Genomic DNA, 15,889 nt, shown 5'->3' on the forward strand with positions numbered 1-15,889 from the left:
GGGACTCAAGCATGAAAGACAAGAATTCCAAAACTGAGCCACAATGTCTCAACCTCTATATCTGTACTCTCCTTTAAAAAGTACCATTCAGAAGTGATTAGGCTTAGGACCCACCTGGCTTAGGTATGATATGACCTCAAAAATAAAAAAAGTTATTTCTAATCAAGGTCATGTTCATAGGTGCAGAGGTTAAGACTTTAATGTATGTTTTTGGGGGACACAATTCAATCTATAACAGCTATGTTAGAAAAACAGTGCCAATGAGGTCAAGGTCAATAAAATTAATTTTGAATAGACCAGTTGATTTTATGTAAAGGATGAACTAAATTTTCATTATGAGAAAACATATTTGACTTTTATGCTAAGAGAGTCACATAGAAAATTCATGGTATTGATTACAAGATAAGGAGAGTATTTGTAATTATGTCTCTCAAAAATCTAAACCTACTACTGTAACATAAATGGAAAAAAATATATTGGTGTTGATGAACTGATCTGTCTTGGTTACCTAGTGCTGCTATGACAGAAATATCAATAGTGGATGGATTTAACAAAGAGAAATTTATTCTCTCACGGTCTAGTAGGCTATAAGACCCAAATTCAGGGTGGCGGCTTTTTTCAATTCCTTTATTCCTCTCTTTTTTTGCCTATTTTGGATAAACTTTTTTTTTATATATATATAACTCACTTTGTCCACTCTTTTGGATTGTTTGTTAATGATTACTTTACCATATTTATACCTTATTTTAGTGGTTATCCTAGAGATTACTATATCTATTCTGTTCGCAGTTCTTGGAGAGCTGCAATGACAGTGAGGACTTGAAGGATTGTGACCCTGGATAGAGATGCAGTGCTGGTGAGTTCTTCACCCAGCATAGATTTTTCACTCAAAGCATGTACTGATACCTGAGATTAAAGGGCTGAACAGAAAGAAGGAGAACTTCTGGATAACTCCTGGAACTTGGGAACAAAAATGAAATTTGGGCCCTATCAAAGAGAAAGACTAATGGTGAATATGCCAGATTTTTCCTTGGGACTTCTGAATAGGAAATCCTAATTCTAGGATCAGGAGTGAAATGGAAATTGAAAATCTCTCAGAGATCTGAAACCTACAGTTGAGTTATTTCAATTTCTACTTGATTAAAGTGACTTTTCCCTCATCTAAGTGCTGGCCAGATTCAGAATAAATCACCTTCAGATAAAGATTACTTTACAACGTGCTTTAAATTATTTCTATAATTTTTCATACAAAATGCTCAGCAAACAATAATTTCTAGGTATACCAGAGAAGAATAACAACTCAAACTCCAAATAAAATACAGATAATTAAAACAGATCCACACAAGGGTTATAAAATAAATCAGCATACTAATCATAACTAAACAGAGAAGACACAATAATATCAGCAATATAAAGGGAGTATTGCTACCAATTATTCAGATATCAAAACAATAGTAACAGAAAAAAACAACTTAATTTATCTTTGGCATCTAGCATAAGCTTTGTACAAAACTTGACAAGAACAGTACATAAAAAATAAGTTGCTGGCTAATAAGTCTCATGAAAATAAATGCAAATATTTTAAATAAATCAGGAATAAAATCAATATATGAGAACATCATAATTATCCTAGATCACAGTCTAGGATAATAGATTGGTTTAAATGCAAAATTAATTAAAATAATTCACCACATAAACAGAAACTATCAAAATTATACAATCATATCAATAGTTGCAGAGAGGCATTGAATAAACTCAACACCATTCATGGCTTATTAAAAATATAAAACTTAAATTGGTAATGGAACAGACTTTTCATTATTTGTGACTTTTTAAAATTTAGATTTTGATCTATTAAAAACACACTAAATATTCCCTTTCAGGATAACAATTAAAAGTGGTGAGACAAGAGTTAGCCATCTCATAATTCCTTTACCAGATTATCAGTGTTCTAATTTTATGTGTCAAGACTGTCTTTTCTATTCTTCTTATACCCTTTGTTTTTACACTTTCATAAATGTGCAGCAACTTTTAGTAAAATAGAGAGAATTGTTTATCTTCATTTCTTCCTTTCCAAAGACCTAAATATTGTGTTCTTTAATTTTTGTAATTGATCACTGTCCTTCCCAGAATGGATTCTGGTTCAAGTCTGCCTGGATTTGAACTCTGGACAAGAAGAAAGAGGTAGAACAAAAGGAGAAGTTATTCCTGTATATCAACTCAGGGCTTCCACTTTATGAAACCCAACTCAGTATATACAGGAAAAAGAAAAAAAAAAAGTGTGAACCCTCCTTTGGCTCCGCGTGTGTATGTGATCCGCTTATATTAAAACTGCTTTTTTCTTTTTCTTTTCTCCTCTGGGAAAGAGTTTACCTGTATAGGCTTCCAGAATATATGTTGCAGAAAGGATGGATAATACTTTGGGGGCCACCATTCAGGGTTTTATACATTAGTATGGTTGTCTAACAAGCCTAAATCAACACACACTATAGAAACAAGCTAAATGCCCTGCATGTTATCACTAAACTGTCATTGGAATGGAGTCCAGAACTAAGAGTTAGTCCCAGAAAAGCACTCATGGTAGTAGGATTAACCTCCTATAGGGAGAAAAAGACCATGGCAATGGATGTGCTGAACACACCAGAGCACTTGAAGTAGTGGGATGGGGGGGTATGAGGTAAAATGTAAAAATATGTTTCAAATAGAGAGGTTGGACAATGTCTTGCTATGTGAATTCATAAAAATGAATCTTACTGTAAATTTATAGATAAATTTGTTCAGAGACTATTGCCCTAAATCCACAATCAACACCCATGGAAGCAGCAGTCAAGAAATCAAACAATGAAGAACAAAGTGGGAGACTTCACACTACCTGCTTTTAGAACCTATTTTACCGCCATGGTACTCAAAACAGCCTACTACTGGCACAACAACAGACACATAGACCAATGGAACAGAATTGAGAATGCAGACATAAATCTATGCACCTACAAGCAGCTGATATTTGAAAAAAACCCAAAGTCCTTTAAATGGGGAGAAGACAGTCTCTTTAAAGACCCATACCTCATACCCTGCACAAAAACTAACTCAAAATGAATCAAAGACCTAAATATAAAATCTAAAACGATAAAGATCGTGGAAGAAAAAACAGGGACAACACTAGGGACCCTAATACATGGCATAAATAGTACACAGACCATAACTAACAATGCACAAATACTAGAAGATAAACTAGTAACTGGGAGCTCCTAAAAATCAAACATTTATGTTCATCGAAAGACTTCACCAAAAGAGCAAATGGAGAACCTACAGACTGGGAAAATATTTTTGACTACGACATATCCGTTAAGGGTCTAATCTCTAAAATCTACAAGATACTGCAACACCTCAACAACAAAAAGGCGAATAATCTGATTAAAAAATGGGAAAAGGGTATGAACAGACACTTCACCAGAGAAGACATTCAGGTGGCTAACAGACACATGAGAAAATGCTCACTATCGTTAGCCACTAGAGAAATGCAAATCGAAACTAGAATGAGATGCCATCTGACACCAACGAGGCTGACACCAATCCAAAAAACACAAAATAGTAAATGTTGGAGAGGTTGTGGAGAGATTGGAACACTTATGCACTGCTTGTGGAAATGTAAAATGGTACAACCACTTTGGAAATGATTTGGCGCTTCCTTAAAAAGCTAGAATTAGAAGTACCATACGATCCAGCAGTTCCACTTCTAGGAATATACTCGAGAGAAATAAGAACAGTCATATGAATAGACATGTGCACAGCCATGTCCCCTGCAGCACTATTCACAATAGCAAAAAGATGTAACCAATCTAAATGTCTATCAACAGAAGAATGGATAAACAAATTATGGTACAGACAAAATAAATACCACGTAAGGATGGAGAACAATGAGGATCCTGTGGGACATCTCACAACATGGATGAATCTGGAGGGCATTATGCTGAGTGAAAGAAGTCAGTCACAAAAGGACAAATAGTGCATGAGATCACTATTATATGAACTCAACAGAAGGTTTAAACACAGAAAAAAGCATTCTTTGATGGTTATGAGGGTGGGGAGGGAGGAGGATGGGAAATCACTAACTAGATAGTGGGCAAGGATCAACTTCAGTGAAGGGAAGGACAACACACAATACGGGGGAAGCCAGCACAACTGGACCAAAGCAAAAAACAAAGAAGTTTCCTAGACACATCCAAAAACTTGGAGGAACAGAGTAGCCAGGGCTGGGGCCTGGGGACCATAGTTTCAGGTGACATCAAGGTCAATTGGTATAACAAAGTTTAAGAAAATATTCTACATCCCACTTTGGTGAGTGGTGTCTTGGGTCTTAAAAGCTTGTGAGAGGACATCAAAGATACATCAATTGGTCCCATACCACTTGGAGCAAATGAAAATGAAGAAAACCAAAGACACAAGGAAAATACTAGTAAAAGGAATAAAGGACCACATAAACCAGGGGCTCCACCAATCTGAGATCAAAAAGACTAGATGGTGCCCAGCTACAACCAATGACTGCCCTGACAGGGAACACAACAGAGAGTCTCAGAGCAGGAGAAAAAGTGTAGAACAGACCTCAAATTCATGTAAAAAGAACAGACTTAATGGTCTGACAGAGACTGGAGGAACCCGCAAAACTTTGGTCACGGAATGCACTGTTAACCCAGAACTGAAAGAATCCCACTCTTCAGACAAAGATTAGACAGAACTGTAAAACAAAGAGGAATGTACTTCTTAGTTCAATCAGATGTAAAAGACCACATAGGCAGCTCCTTTCCAAAAGCAGGCTGATAAAGCAGGAAGGGACAGGAACTGATCGAATGGACAAAGGGAACTTGGGGTGGAAAGGGAGAGTGTGGTTCACATTGTAGGGATTGCAACTAATGTCACAGAACAATATATGTATAAATTTTTGCAGAAGGAATTGAACTGTAAATTTTACCTAAAGCACAATTAAAAAAAAAAAATGAGAGAGAAAGAAATCAAACAATGTGCTGCATCTGGCAAGTTTTCTGCAAAAGGCTTCTTTAAAGTGTCAAAAAGCAAAAATGTCACTTTGAAGACTAAGGTACACTAGACCCAAACTATGGTATTTTTAATTGCCTTATATGCATTTGAAAGATGGACAATGAATAAGGAAGACCAAAGAAGTATTGATGCCTTTGAATTATGGTTTTGGGTTTCTTGGAAGAATTACAGTTAGAAGGCTGCTCAGAAAAGACGATGGCAAGAATTTGTTTCATGTACTTTGGACATACTGTCAGGAGGGACCAGTCCCTGGAGAAGGGCATCATAGTCGGTAGAGAGTCAGTGAAAAATAAGAAGACTCTCAACTAGATGGACTGACTTTGTGGCTGCAACAATGGGCTCACGCATGACAACGACTGTGAGGATGGCACAGGACTGGGCAGTATTTCACTCTGGCGTACATAGATAGGGTTGCTATTGGTTGGAGCCAACTCGAAGGCATCTAACAACAATAGCATTGCCCAGAAAGAAAGTTTCTTATCCCTGCACTGAAGATTAGAAATTTTAACATAAGTTGAATTGCTCCAACCTTTGGGAAGCCTGTAAGAAGTATTATAAGTTGACAGGAAAATGTATACCAAACATCTAAATCAACTGCACCCACGCAAGGTGTGATGCATCAGTTGGACAAGCAAGTCAACTTCTGTTGGTTGTTAACATACCAAGGACCCAAAGCTTATGCAAGAATGCGGAACCCGTGAGAAGGAGGAAAATATTTAAGTAGTAAATTGAACACAGAAACGAAGGGTTTTTAAAGGTAACTGTCAGGATCAGAAGAGTGGTAGGTGCAATTGCAAGAATGTGCTGAATTCAGGGGAATACATCCAGAGTGGTTTTACTAATTGAAAGCAACTTGCTCCATTTTGCTTTTTGGGGTGGAGACCAGGAAGACCAGGAAGTCAGCTACAGAGTTCCCTTAGTCACTGGTCCTATATAAGGGAGAAACCAGCAAAATAAAGACATTTAAGTTAACAGAGAAGCTACAAAGAAAGAGAAAACTGTTCCCTCCTCATGAGTGAGATGTGAATTGTGCGAATGAAAAGCAGCCCCAGTAAAGACACAGAACTTATGAATCTTTGAGTAGAATTCTAAAGGGAACACTCTGAGCGAGTGATATAAGGAATTCCTAATCAATGACATTTTCTCTTGGTCTCAGGGGCTGTCAACATTTCTGGTTATGTTTGTACATAAGAACTACAGAAAAAAAAAAAAAAAAAATCGGCTAAAAGTTTTATTAGTTGTGGTCCTGACAGGAAACAGAAGGAACATTTAGCCTTGTTGAGAGAGGTGTAGTCAGGCCTAAGGGAACCAATAGGAATGTTGTGACACCTGGGGACCAGCAACAGTGGAAATCCATTACTACATCTATGATTCAAGTGACATCATGAGGAAATAAGAACACCACAGCCAATGAAAAGTCAAGCCATTTAAGAAGAGACTACTGACCTCTCCTGTCCTCTTATCGTGAACCCAAGTGGAAGTCAGAGGGCAAAGAAACTGTGGAGATGCAGTCTTTAAGGTTACAACCTCCCCACAAACAAGTAACTCATAGAGAAGGCCAAAAAATGAGTGAAGAATGAATCAGGGGAAAAAATAGAGAATAAACATTACAGTAATAGAGAACAAAAGAGATGTAGACATTGTCTCTAATTTGTAGGAGCCTCAAATGGTCTGATATTTCTTGGTGTTGAGTCACAGTAGGCACTAAAAAAAAAAAAAAAAAGGGAAAATTACCAGAAAATAATCTTGTCTTCTGTAGGTTTTACCTGTTGGAGAGAAAGAATGCCTTAGAAGATTGTTGGATTCCTCATTGCTTTCAGTAACTAATGGAGAAAATAGCTGGGGGAATCTGATATATTTGAAAAACTTGGTATATTTGGACAATACAAAATAATTGATATATATTTAGTTAAGTTGTGTGATCAAGTATGTATTCCAAGTTACATTTAAATTTAACCATGTTACAGTCTAAAAAGGAGCCCTGGTGGTGCAGCGGTTAAGCGCTTGGCTGCTAATTGAAAGGTCAATGATTCTAACCCAGCCACTCATTGGGAGAAAGACCTGCAATCTGTTCTCATAAAGACTGTAGTCTAGGAAATCCTATGGGGCAGTTCTACTCTATCCCACAGGGTCGCTAGGAGTCAGAATCTACTGAAGGGCACACAGAAACAGCAGCATAGCCTAAAAATAAGAAAAAAAAAAATTGGGGGTTTTATTTTGAGACTTACTGTATTTTGCAATTAAAAACTAGTTTATATTTAAAATAACCAAGTGATGTTGCTAAATAATGACATAAACAAGTCGAAGTCTGCTCTTTGAAAATTCTCCTGGTTGTCACGTTGGAAGTAAAGTTAATATTGGAAATACAGTCCCACTATTTTCTATTTTTTACATTTTTACTCATCTTTGCAACACCCCTTCCACATGGGGATATCTGAGCAAGTCGCTTGGTGAATCAGAAGAGAAGTGAGAGCCCATTCAGATCTTTCCAGACTTTAGGGCAAGGTTCCAAATATTGCAAGTGACCTGTTGTTACAGTACAGCTGTGTCCCTGACTGTAACATGTGCAAGACAAGTTTGCTACACATTTTGGAATTCTTCAAAAGATTGTACCATAAATTAATATTGCCAAAGGCCCCAGGCATTGGCAAAATCTCTTTCCATTTGCTCCCCCATATGTGGTATTGTTTGTGTCTTGGTATGTTTAAAAATGGAAAAATTTGTTTATGAGATTTTGTAATGTGTGTGCATGATTTTAAGCAAACTATTCAGCATGCTGATACTTAGAACAGCCTGTAAATATCTAAATAGATATGAAAAAATTAAAGTTTACAAAAATAAAAAAAATTCCAAGTATCATAGTCACCATTAAAAGAGAATCAAATTTATAATCCAGAAGGCAGAGAGGCTTTTTCCCTCAATGATTGGTTCTTACAGGGCTTAGAAACGTTCAGATGTGAAGTGAGAAAAGAAACATCAACAAATTGACAGTTAGATACAGACCCATAAACATGTGTGGTGCAAATGGGTAAGCCCTTGACAACTAGCCCAAAGTTTGGTGGTTCAAACCTACTCACAAGTGCCTCAGAAGACAGGCCTGGAAATCTGCTTCTGAAAGACTCTAGCCTTGAAAACTCTATGGAGCAGCTCCACTCTGCACAAATGGGGTCTCCATGAGTCAGAAATTACTTGATGACAAAATGTATATATAAAACAATACGTACAAGGTACTGTGGGAATCAGTATTTCAACTTTTAGTTCTTATGCATTTGTAAACACAGGGTTAGTAAAACACAGTTGTTTTCATTAATCAGATTATGAAACATTTTTAAAAATCACAGTTTTGGGAGTTAGTGGTCTGGCGTTTTATAGAATGGCCCTTAATTGAGATCTTCTGATGTTTTTCCTATGAGTAGACCGAGGTGAAGTATTTTTGAAGTTCCTGGGTGGTATAAATGGTTAACATGCTCGGTTGCTCACTGAAAACTTGTAGGTTCAAGCCTGCCCAGAGTCACTTTGGAAGAAAGACCTGGCTATCTGCTTCTGAAAAAAATCATTGAAAACACTATGGAGCTTAGTTCTACTCTGACACACCTGGTATAGCCATGAGTTGGAGCCAACTCCACAGCAAAAGTTAATTCTGGGTTCCTGGGTAGAGAAAACAGTTAAACACTTGGCTACTTACCTGAAAGTTGGTGGTTTGAGTCCACCCAGAGGCACCGTGGAAGAAAGGTCTGGTGATCTACTTTGGAAAAATCTGCCATTGAAAACCCTATCGACCACAGTTCTACTTGACACACATGAGGTCACCAGTACTCAGAACAGACTCAAGAGCAAGCGATTTTTTCAAATGTGTTTTTGGTAGGAAAACCACAGAAATGCCATTCTCATCATATCATAACAAGGGTACATATTATCAGTATGACTTATCCCTGTTGATGTTAACTTTGATCACCTAGTTTGATGTAGTGTTTGTCAAGTTTCTCCACTGCAAAGCTTCCCAACTTCATACTGTACTTTTTGTAAGAAGGTCACTATGTACAGCCTGCACTTCTGAAGGGGAAAGTTATACTCCAAGTCCTTGAGGGTGGAGTACATAAATTATTTGGAATTCTTTTGCATGGATGATTTTTCTATTCTCTCCACTTTATTTATTCAATCATCTGTTTGTGTCAATATGTACTCATGGACAAGGAACATCTGAGAACCTGTCACAACCAAGGAAAGCCTAAGGAGATATAACAACTAAATGTAATGGGATATCCTAAATAATATTCTGGATAATATCCTGGAAGAGAAAAAGGGCATTAGGAAAAACTGAGGAAATTTGAATAAAATATGAACTTTAGTTAATAATATATTAACATTTATTCATTAATTAAGCAAATGTACCAGATTAATGTAAGATGTTAATGATAGGGGAAAGTGGGTGTGGGCCATATGGGAACTCTCTGTACTATCTTCACAATAATTCTGTAAATAGCACTGTTTTGAAATAAAAAGCTTATGGAACTAAAAAAAAAATACCCGTATTGATGTGTTAAAGATTTGTCAAAGTATGAGAACCAAACAAAGCCAAGCAGTTTCAGTGGGAATGCTAATTACCACGTTCTGTCAGTAACTCTTGAAAGGTTGGTGTGCCCGCATGCTTTGATGGGTCAAACTCAAGTCAGGAATCTTAAGAAATTAATGCAAAAGACGAGTGTGTCGTTGCAGCTGTGTTGTTTGCAATAGGAATAGCAAAACAAAAATTAAATAATTGGAAACAACCTAACTAAATATCCAACGATGAGGAATGGTTGAGGAAATTGTGATACTTCTTCACAGTGTAGCAATTTAAAAGGAGGTTTCTTTCTCTGTATACACACATTCTCTGGAAATATGGCTTCAATAGAATAAACCTATACCTACATCAGTGAGTCACTGGGAATTTATAGCAATGTATGTATATACGTGTTCACAAATACTATTTTATATTTTTGATTGAAAACAAGTCAGATCATTAAATGAATCTGGATAGCTAAAAATGCTTAGAAATGTAGATTACACAGAAGCTAAATAATTCTCACAACCAATGATCACCTAATTAGGCTTGTACACATCAGAGAAATGACTGTCAGTTACAACTGGGCAGCAATTTTCAGCCTTCCTAGTTTTCAGAATATGCAATTAAGGAATACTATGGTATCTTATTGTATTAATGAATCCACTCTTAATTGACTGGGATCATGTTATGGTTGTGGAATGAAACCAACTGTTCAGTGCCTGAAAAGTCTATTATAGTGATTGCTAAGAATTAGACTGCTAGTATATAATTAGGAAAATCTAATGATAGTTGTAGAGGGTGTATAGGAGATAATCAGACATAACATGTGATTAGATGATGTAGGAGTGTAAATCCCTAGATATCTATCTAAGATATCTTAGATATCTATCTTGGTCTCTAAATATGGATAAATGTGGTTATGCATACATTAATATGCATGTGTAATCACACACAGACACAAATATTCCTCTTTGGGAGAGAGAGACAATTTTGGAAAAATAAAAGTATGCAGCTGACATTTACTTGGTATCTTGTACAAGAGTCAACAGGCATTCAGTCTCATGCTCCTAAACAAGACTATAAAGTGTGACAAACGGTAATCCTGACCCATTATGAGTTTCTAAAACTTCAAAAGCGGGGGGGGAAGCCTACATTTACTGCACTGTTCTTAGTCAAATAGGAGGCAATCACATTTTTTAAAATATTTTAATTAAAATTATTTTAAATTAAAAGCAATGAATCCAAATATCTAATATCCTTGAACTAGCTACATAACCCAAGTCTTTGTGAATTTTTAGTTGTAGACTTTATTTAAAAATGAATAAATATTGACATGTTATTTCTTCTCAATTTTGGGAAAAGGATTAACATTCTGTCATAATATTATTAGAAACAAAATAATTCTACCTTCATGGTAACTCTCTATCCAGTTGACTAGCTATTAAAATATTTACTAACAAAATCATAAGTAGAGGTGCTAATTTATGTCATGTACATTGAAAGCAAGCCAAAAATACACATAAAAATTGAAAAAATTAAGAAAACCAATAGTTACCAAGGGTCTATTTAAAAAAAAAAAAATTCAAAGGGTGTTAATATTTGATGTTATCATAAATCAACAAAATGAGCATGTATATTAATATAATTTTACAATATACTTGGATGAGTTTTCTATTAATATATTCAAAAACAATAAGAAATACAGAAAAATTCTTACACATGTAAATGTCATGTGACAATTTTCTGGTGATGTGATCAAATATTTGTGAATCAAACTAGAAGAATAGAAACAGTACGACTTTGTCTATTCACATCAATGTGTCTCTTTCAACTGTTAAATGACATGAACTAATGATATGAATAACATCGCAAAATAAAAACAAAACAGTCATGCAATTTTATGTTCTTCAGCTATTTTTCCTGTTAATTTCTTGATTTTTCCCATAAGAATTGCCATCTCATTTTAGTGACTTAGATAGATGATAGATAGGTATCTTGGATATAATTGTTTTCTTCCCAGTATTTTATGCAAAGTTGTACTTTGTCTCTAAACGTTATATAACCTCTGTGCATTCAAATTTCTCTAGTTACAATACTGGAGATCACTCTTCAGATAAGTCCATCTAAAGACCTTTCCAAGCCTGTTCTCTTCTAAGTCACACCCCTTATTCTCACAGAGGCTTAAAGTCACAGTCAATCAGGACTGGTTTGCACTAGAGAGAAAAAGGGTCCTCCAGCAACTGGGATTTAGAGAACAGACTGTGTGGATCTCAAGGTTATTCCCTTGTAGCTGCTGTTGTGCTCTGGTTTCCTACCGTGAGAGGTCTGAGGATTTTCCTTGATGAGTGTTTGCATTACCTTATTGTATAACATCTTGTCTTGCACATTAGTGTTTAGCTTATTTCATCAATAAATTTAGCTTATTTCTTTCGGCTCCATGGTTGTCTTGGAACTGGCAAGCTACCTAGTCCAATGCTACTCTTTACTGAGTGTGTCAGTGATAAGAATATACTACTGGTCCAGACCCAGTGCTGTACTACTGGTAAAAACACCTTAAATAGCCTTACGGTATTTCATGGACAAAGTGGCTAAGCTATTATTGTTTCGCTTGCTTGTTTTACTCCTGAAAGATGTTGAACAATGCTGCCTGAGGCTCATGGGTTTACATCTAAATTTGAATTGATGACAATCATTTTATTCAAAACAATCTCTGAGTATCTTTGGAATATTCTCACTTAAGAAAAAATTCTCTTGAAAGTACTCTTTGAGAAATACCATCAAAACAGTATATTATGGTACATAGAATCTATTTGCCTATATTCATTCATAGTAAAAATGCACAGGATTTGTAGAAAAGTGGATAAAATATTTTGGAAAGTGTAAGAACTCTGTAAAAATGAGTTTTGTTGTTGTTTTCTTCCTTTCTTTTTTTTTTTCTGTGCTGGCAGGCATGAAAGCAGGACTGTCAAGAAAATTAAGTGATATGTGAAATTAGAATTTAGGACAAGAATGCAATACTAATTAGTGAGTTTTATACACATAGATAGAAAGGAAAAGGGAAAGAGGATAGGATAGCTGTAAATGTGCTTTGTTTAAGTTAGTCATTCACTTAGCCAAAGCTTTTACAACTAGTTCTTTTATAGCTGTGACATCTTTATGCAGCTGTCCTTTTCTTTTTCTGACTTGGCTGCTTTTGTGCACATTTCAAATGTCTTTGATCAAATGCATATACAGCCCAATGTGTTTTCCCTGAAAGCACTATCCCTTGACTAGGGAAAGCCTTAAAGTGGCTTTCATAAAGAATAAAGGTATTGGAAGGGAGGTGGAGGATGATAAGGGGCAGGATGCTGTGTTTTTAACAGTTTGAAAGAGAGTTGAAGGGAGGTGACATGACCATTGAAGGCACATTGGCTAGTCAAGGAAAGTGCCTCCACACAGTGGAAAGATTAGTAAAATACCAAAGATTTCATGTGTAGCATTGGTCATAATGGCTACTCCTTTTTTCCCCACATGGACAAAGTAAAAATTGAACTTCCTACACAAGCTCTGTGCCCCCATCTCCTTCAATGCTGGCAGTGACCTGCAAAGATAGGATTTCAGGTTCACACATCTAGATGGGCTGGTCTCTCCCCTGTGCTTCATGGCTATGATCTAAGACCTTCTGCCTCCCCCAAAACATAAACTTTTCTTCTTTGGAAAAAAATAAAAGAGGCTGAGCTAGTGAGGGTAGAATATATTACCCCATTCTACTTGTGGCCTTGTGAAGACTCAAGATTAACTAGACCACCGAATAATTTCATTTAGCAAAACAAGCCTGCAGCTCAGATTGGATCATTCTGTTTTGTTCAGCAGAAGAGATAGGAACAAAACACATTCAAAGAAAATACAAGTAGCATTAATTGGAATGGCTGTTGTTAAAGCAACTTCACCAGGATCATCCACGAATAGTTTTGGTTAAACTTGTAGGCTCTGGTGTTAGGAAGAAAAGACGTTTTATTTGTGAATTGGAATTTTTCACATTTTTTTCCTTATGGATGATGCTATGGGCACACATGAGACTTTTAAGGTACTTGCAATGCTTACATTTGTTAATTGCTTATTTGCACAGCATGACAAATGGAAAAGACAATAAAGGCAGTAGTAAGAAAGTAGCAATTTCTTATCAATATCACATTGATTTATCTTCTTAAACAAATTGAAGTTAAGCGGTATATTCATAATGAAAAATATACAGATTTTCCATTTCAGTGAGCTGCTTGTGAGGATCAAGTGCAATACCATATAGATTCATGTTCTGGTGTTATTTGTTGCTTTCCTTATGTTTACAGAATGCACATCACCAGACTATTCTTTGAGAAGACTTGGTTATTGTCCAGGATGATTTTTTTCTAGCAATTTATAAATAAATAAAGTTGTAGCTAGTTGTAGCCAGTTGCTCTAGTTAGTTTGCGGACTATAGGGTGGATTAGAGGAATATTATAAAGGAGGAAATTCACCTTCGTGTTAGGAAAAAAAAAAAAAATCCTGGGCCTTTGGAGAAGAAATTAGCCTAGAGTGCTCTAAATTAATGTACATTTAAAATAAATTTTACATGACATTATAAGAAATGTTATTAAGAAATCTCATATTCATCAAGCTTTACTCGTCTACATTTAACTTGAGCATTTAATTTCAAGGGGTTAGAAGTACACTAAGAAAAATCTTGAACTTCCTACTCAAATAGTATGTTGGTCAAGTTGGTATGTTAAAATTGAGTCTCAGCAGCTTTTGAAATGTTCTTATTCCAATGTAGACTTTAAGTTTTGTCTCTGGGTGGTGTAAACGGTTCATGTGCTTGACAGGTGACAAAGAGTTTGGAGTTTCTAGTCCACCCAAGGCTCCTCAGAAGAAAGGCTTGTCTACTTGGAACAAATTACCCATTGAAAACCCTATGAAGCAGAGTTCTACCCTGATACACGTGGTTTTGCTGTGAGTTGAAATTAACTTGATGGCAGTTGGATGACTGGCTATGTCTGTATAAGTTTTCTGTGGCTGCCGTAACAAATTACCACAAACTTGGTAACTTTAGCATCAGAAATTTATTCTTTCATATTTTTGTAGGCCAGAAGTTTAAAATCAAGGTGTCGGCAGGACCACACTCCCCGAAGGCTGTAGGGAAGAGTCCTTCTTTGTTGCTTCCAGCTTTTAGGGGTACAAGGCATTCCCATTGCTGTGGTGTTACAATTCCAATCTCTTCCTCCTGCTTCACAGGGCCTTCTGTGTGTCTCAATTCTCCCTCTGCCTTTCTCTTATGAGGATACTTGTCACTGGATTTAGGGTCCCTCCCGGATAATCCAGGGTGATCCCATCTCAAGATCCTTAACTTAATCACATCTACAAAGACCCTTTTTTCCAATAAGGTCACATTCATAGATTCTAGGTGAACATATCCTTTTTGGGAGCCATCATTCAACTTACTAGTCTTTCTATCCATCTGTTTAATCATGTATCTAGCTATATTCCTATTGAAATATTTGTACATTTATATTTAATCTTTTTTTTTATTTTGAAATACAGTGTGGGATTAATTACAATCCTGAGTTTCTTTTGTCTGCTGCCTTCAAATTGGTCCCCAACTCATGGCAACCCCCGTGAACAACTGAATAAAACCATTGTGATCTGTAGGGTTTTCAATGGCTGATTTTTTAGAAGTAGATTGCCAGGCCTTTCTTCCTAGTCTGTCTTAGTCTGGACGCTCCCTTGAAACCTGTTCAGCATCATAGCAACATGCAACCCTCTGCCAACAAATGTGTGGTGGTGGCTGCACTTGAGGTGCAGTGGCTGGGAATTGAACCCAGATCTCCCATACAGAAGACAAAAATTCTACCACTGAACCACCACCGCCCTTCCTTAGTTCCTTGCACACCGTTATCATGGACCTATGCAATTCTCCTTCCTTCCTTCATTCTTCTTTCCTTTTTCCCTGTCCTTGTAACCCATTCTCTACTTACATTCCTCTCCCAATATAAGCATTCTGATGATTCTGATATACTTGATACGCATAATTTATTTTCACGTGCTTTTATATTTATGACCCAGCATATATTCAACATCTTATAATGTTCTAAACTTATTCTATTTCTTTTTTCACTCAATACAATATTATAAAGACTTATTCATGTCTGTGTTTGGATCTAATCTGCTTTTTCTACTCACTGAGACTACAAAGTGTTCATGTACCACATTTTATTGTTCATTCCCTCCAGGGAGGAGTGCTTGGATTGCATCTAAGTCACTGCTACTAAAAAC

At 36.3% G+C, this 15,889-nt stretch overlaps 1 non-coding gene across 1 annotated transcript; it reads right to left on the bottom strand.

Moving 5' to 3' along the window:
• Nucleotides 1-15,413: 15,413 nt before the first annotated feature.
• Nucleotides 15,414-15,484, bottom strand: TRNAR-UCU (transfer RNA arginine (anticodon UCU)). Its single transcript has one exon. It is a non-coding gene; the product is annotated as a tRNA-Arg (tRNA).
• Between the last annotated feature and the right edge of the window lie 405 nt (nucleotides 15,485-15,889).

Source organism: Elephas maximus, chromosome 5 (assembly GCF_024166365.1).
Source record: "Elephas maximus indicus isolate mEleMax1 chromosome 5, mEleMax1 primary haplotype, whole genome shotgun sequence".
In the NCBI taxonomy this organism is placed as follows: Eukaryota; Metazoa; Chordata; class Mammalia; order Proboscidea; family Elephantidae; genus Elephas; species Elephas maximus.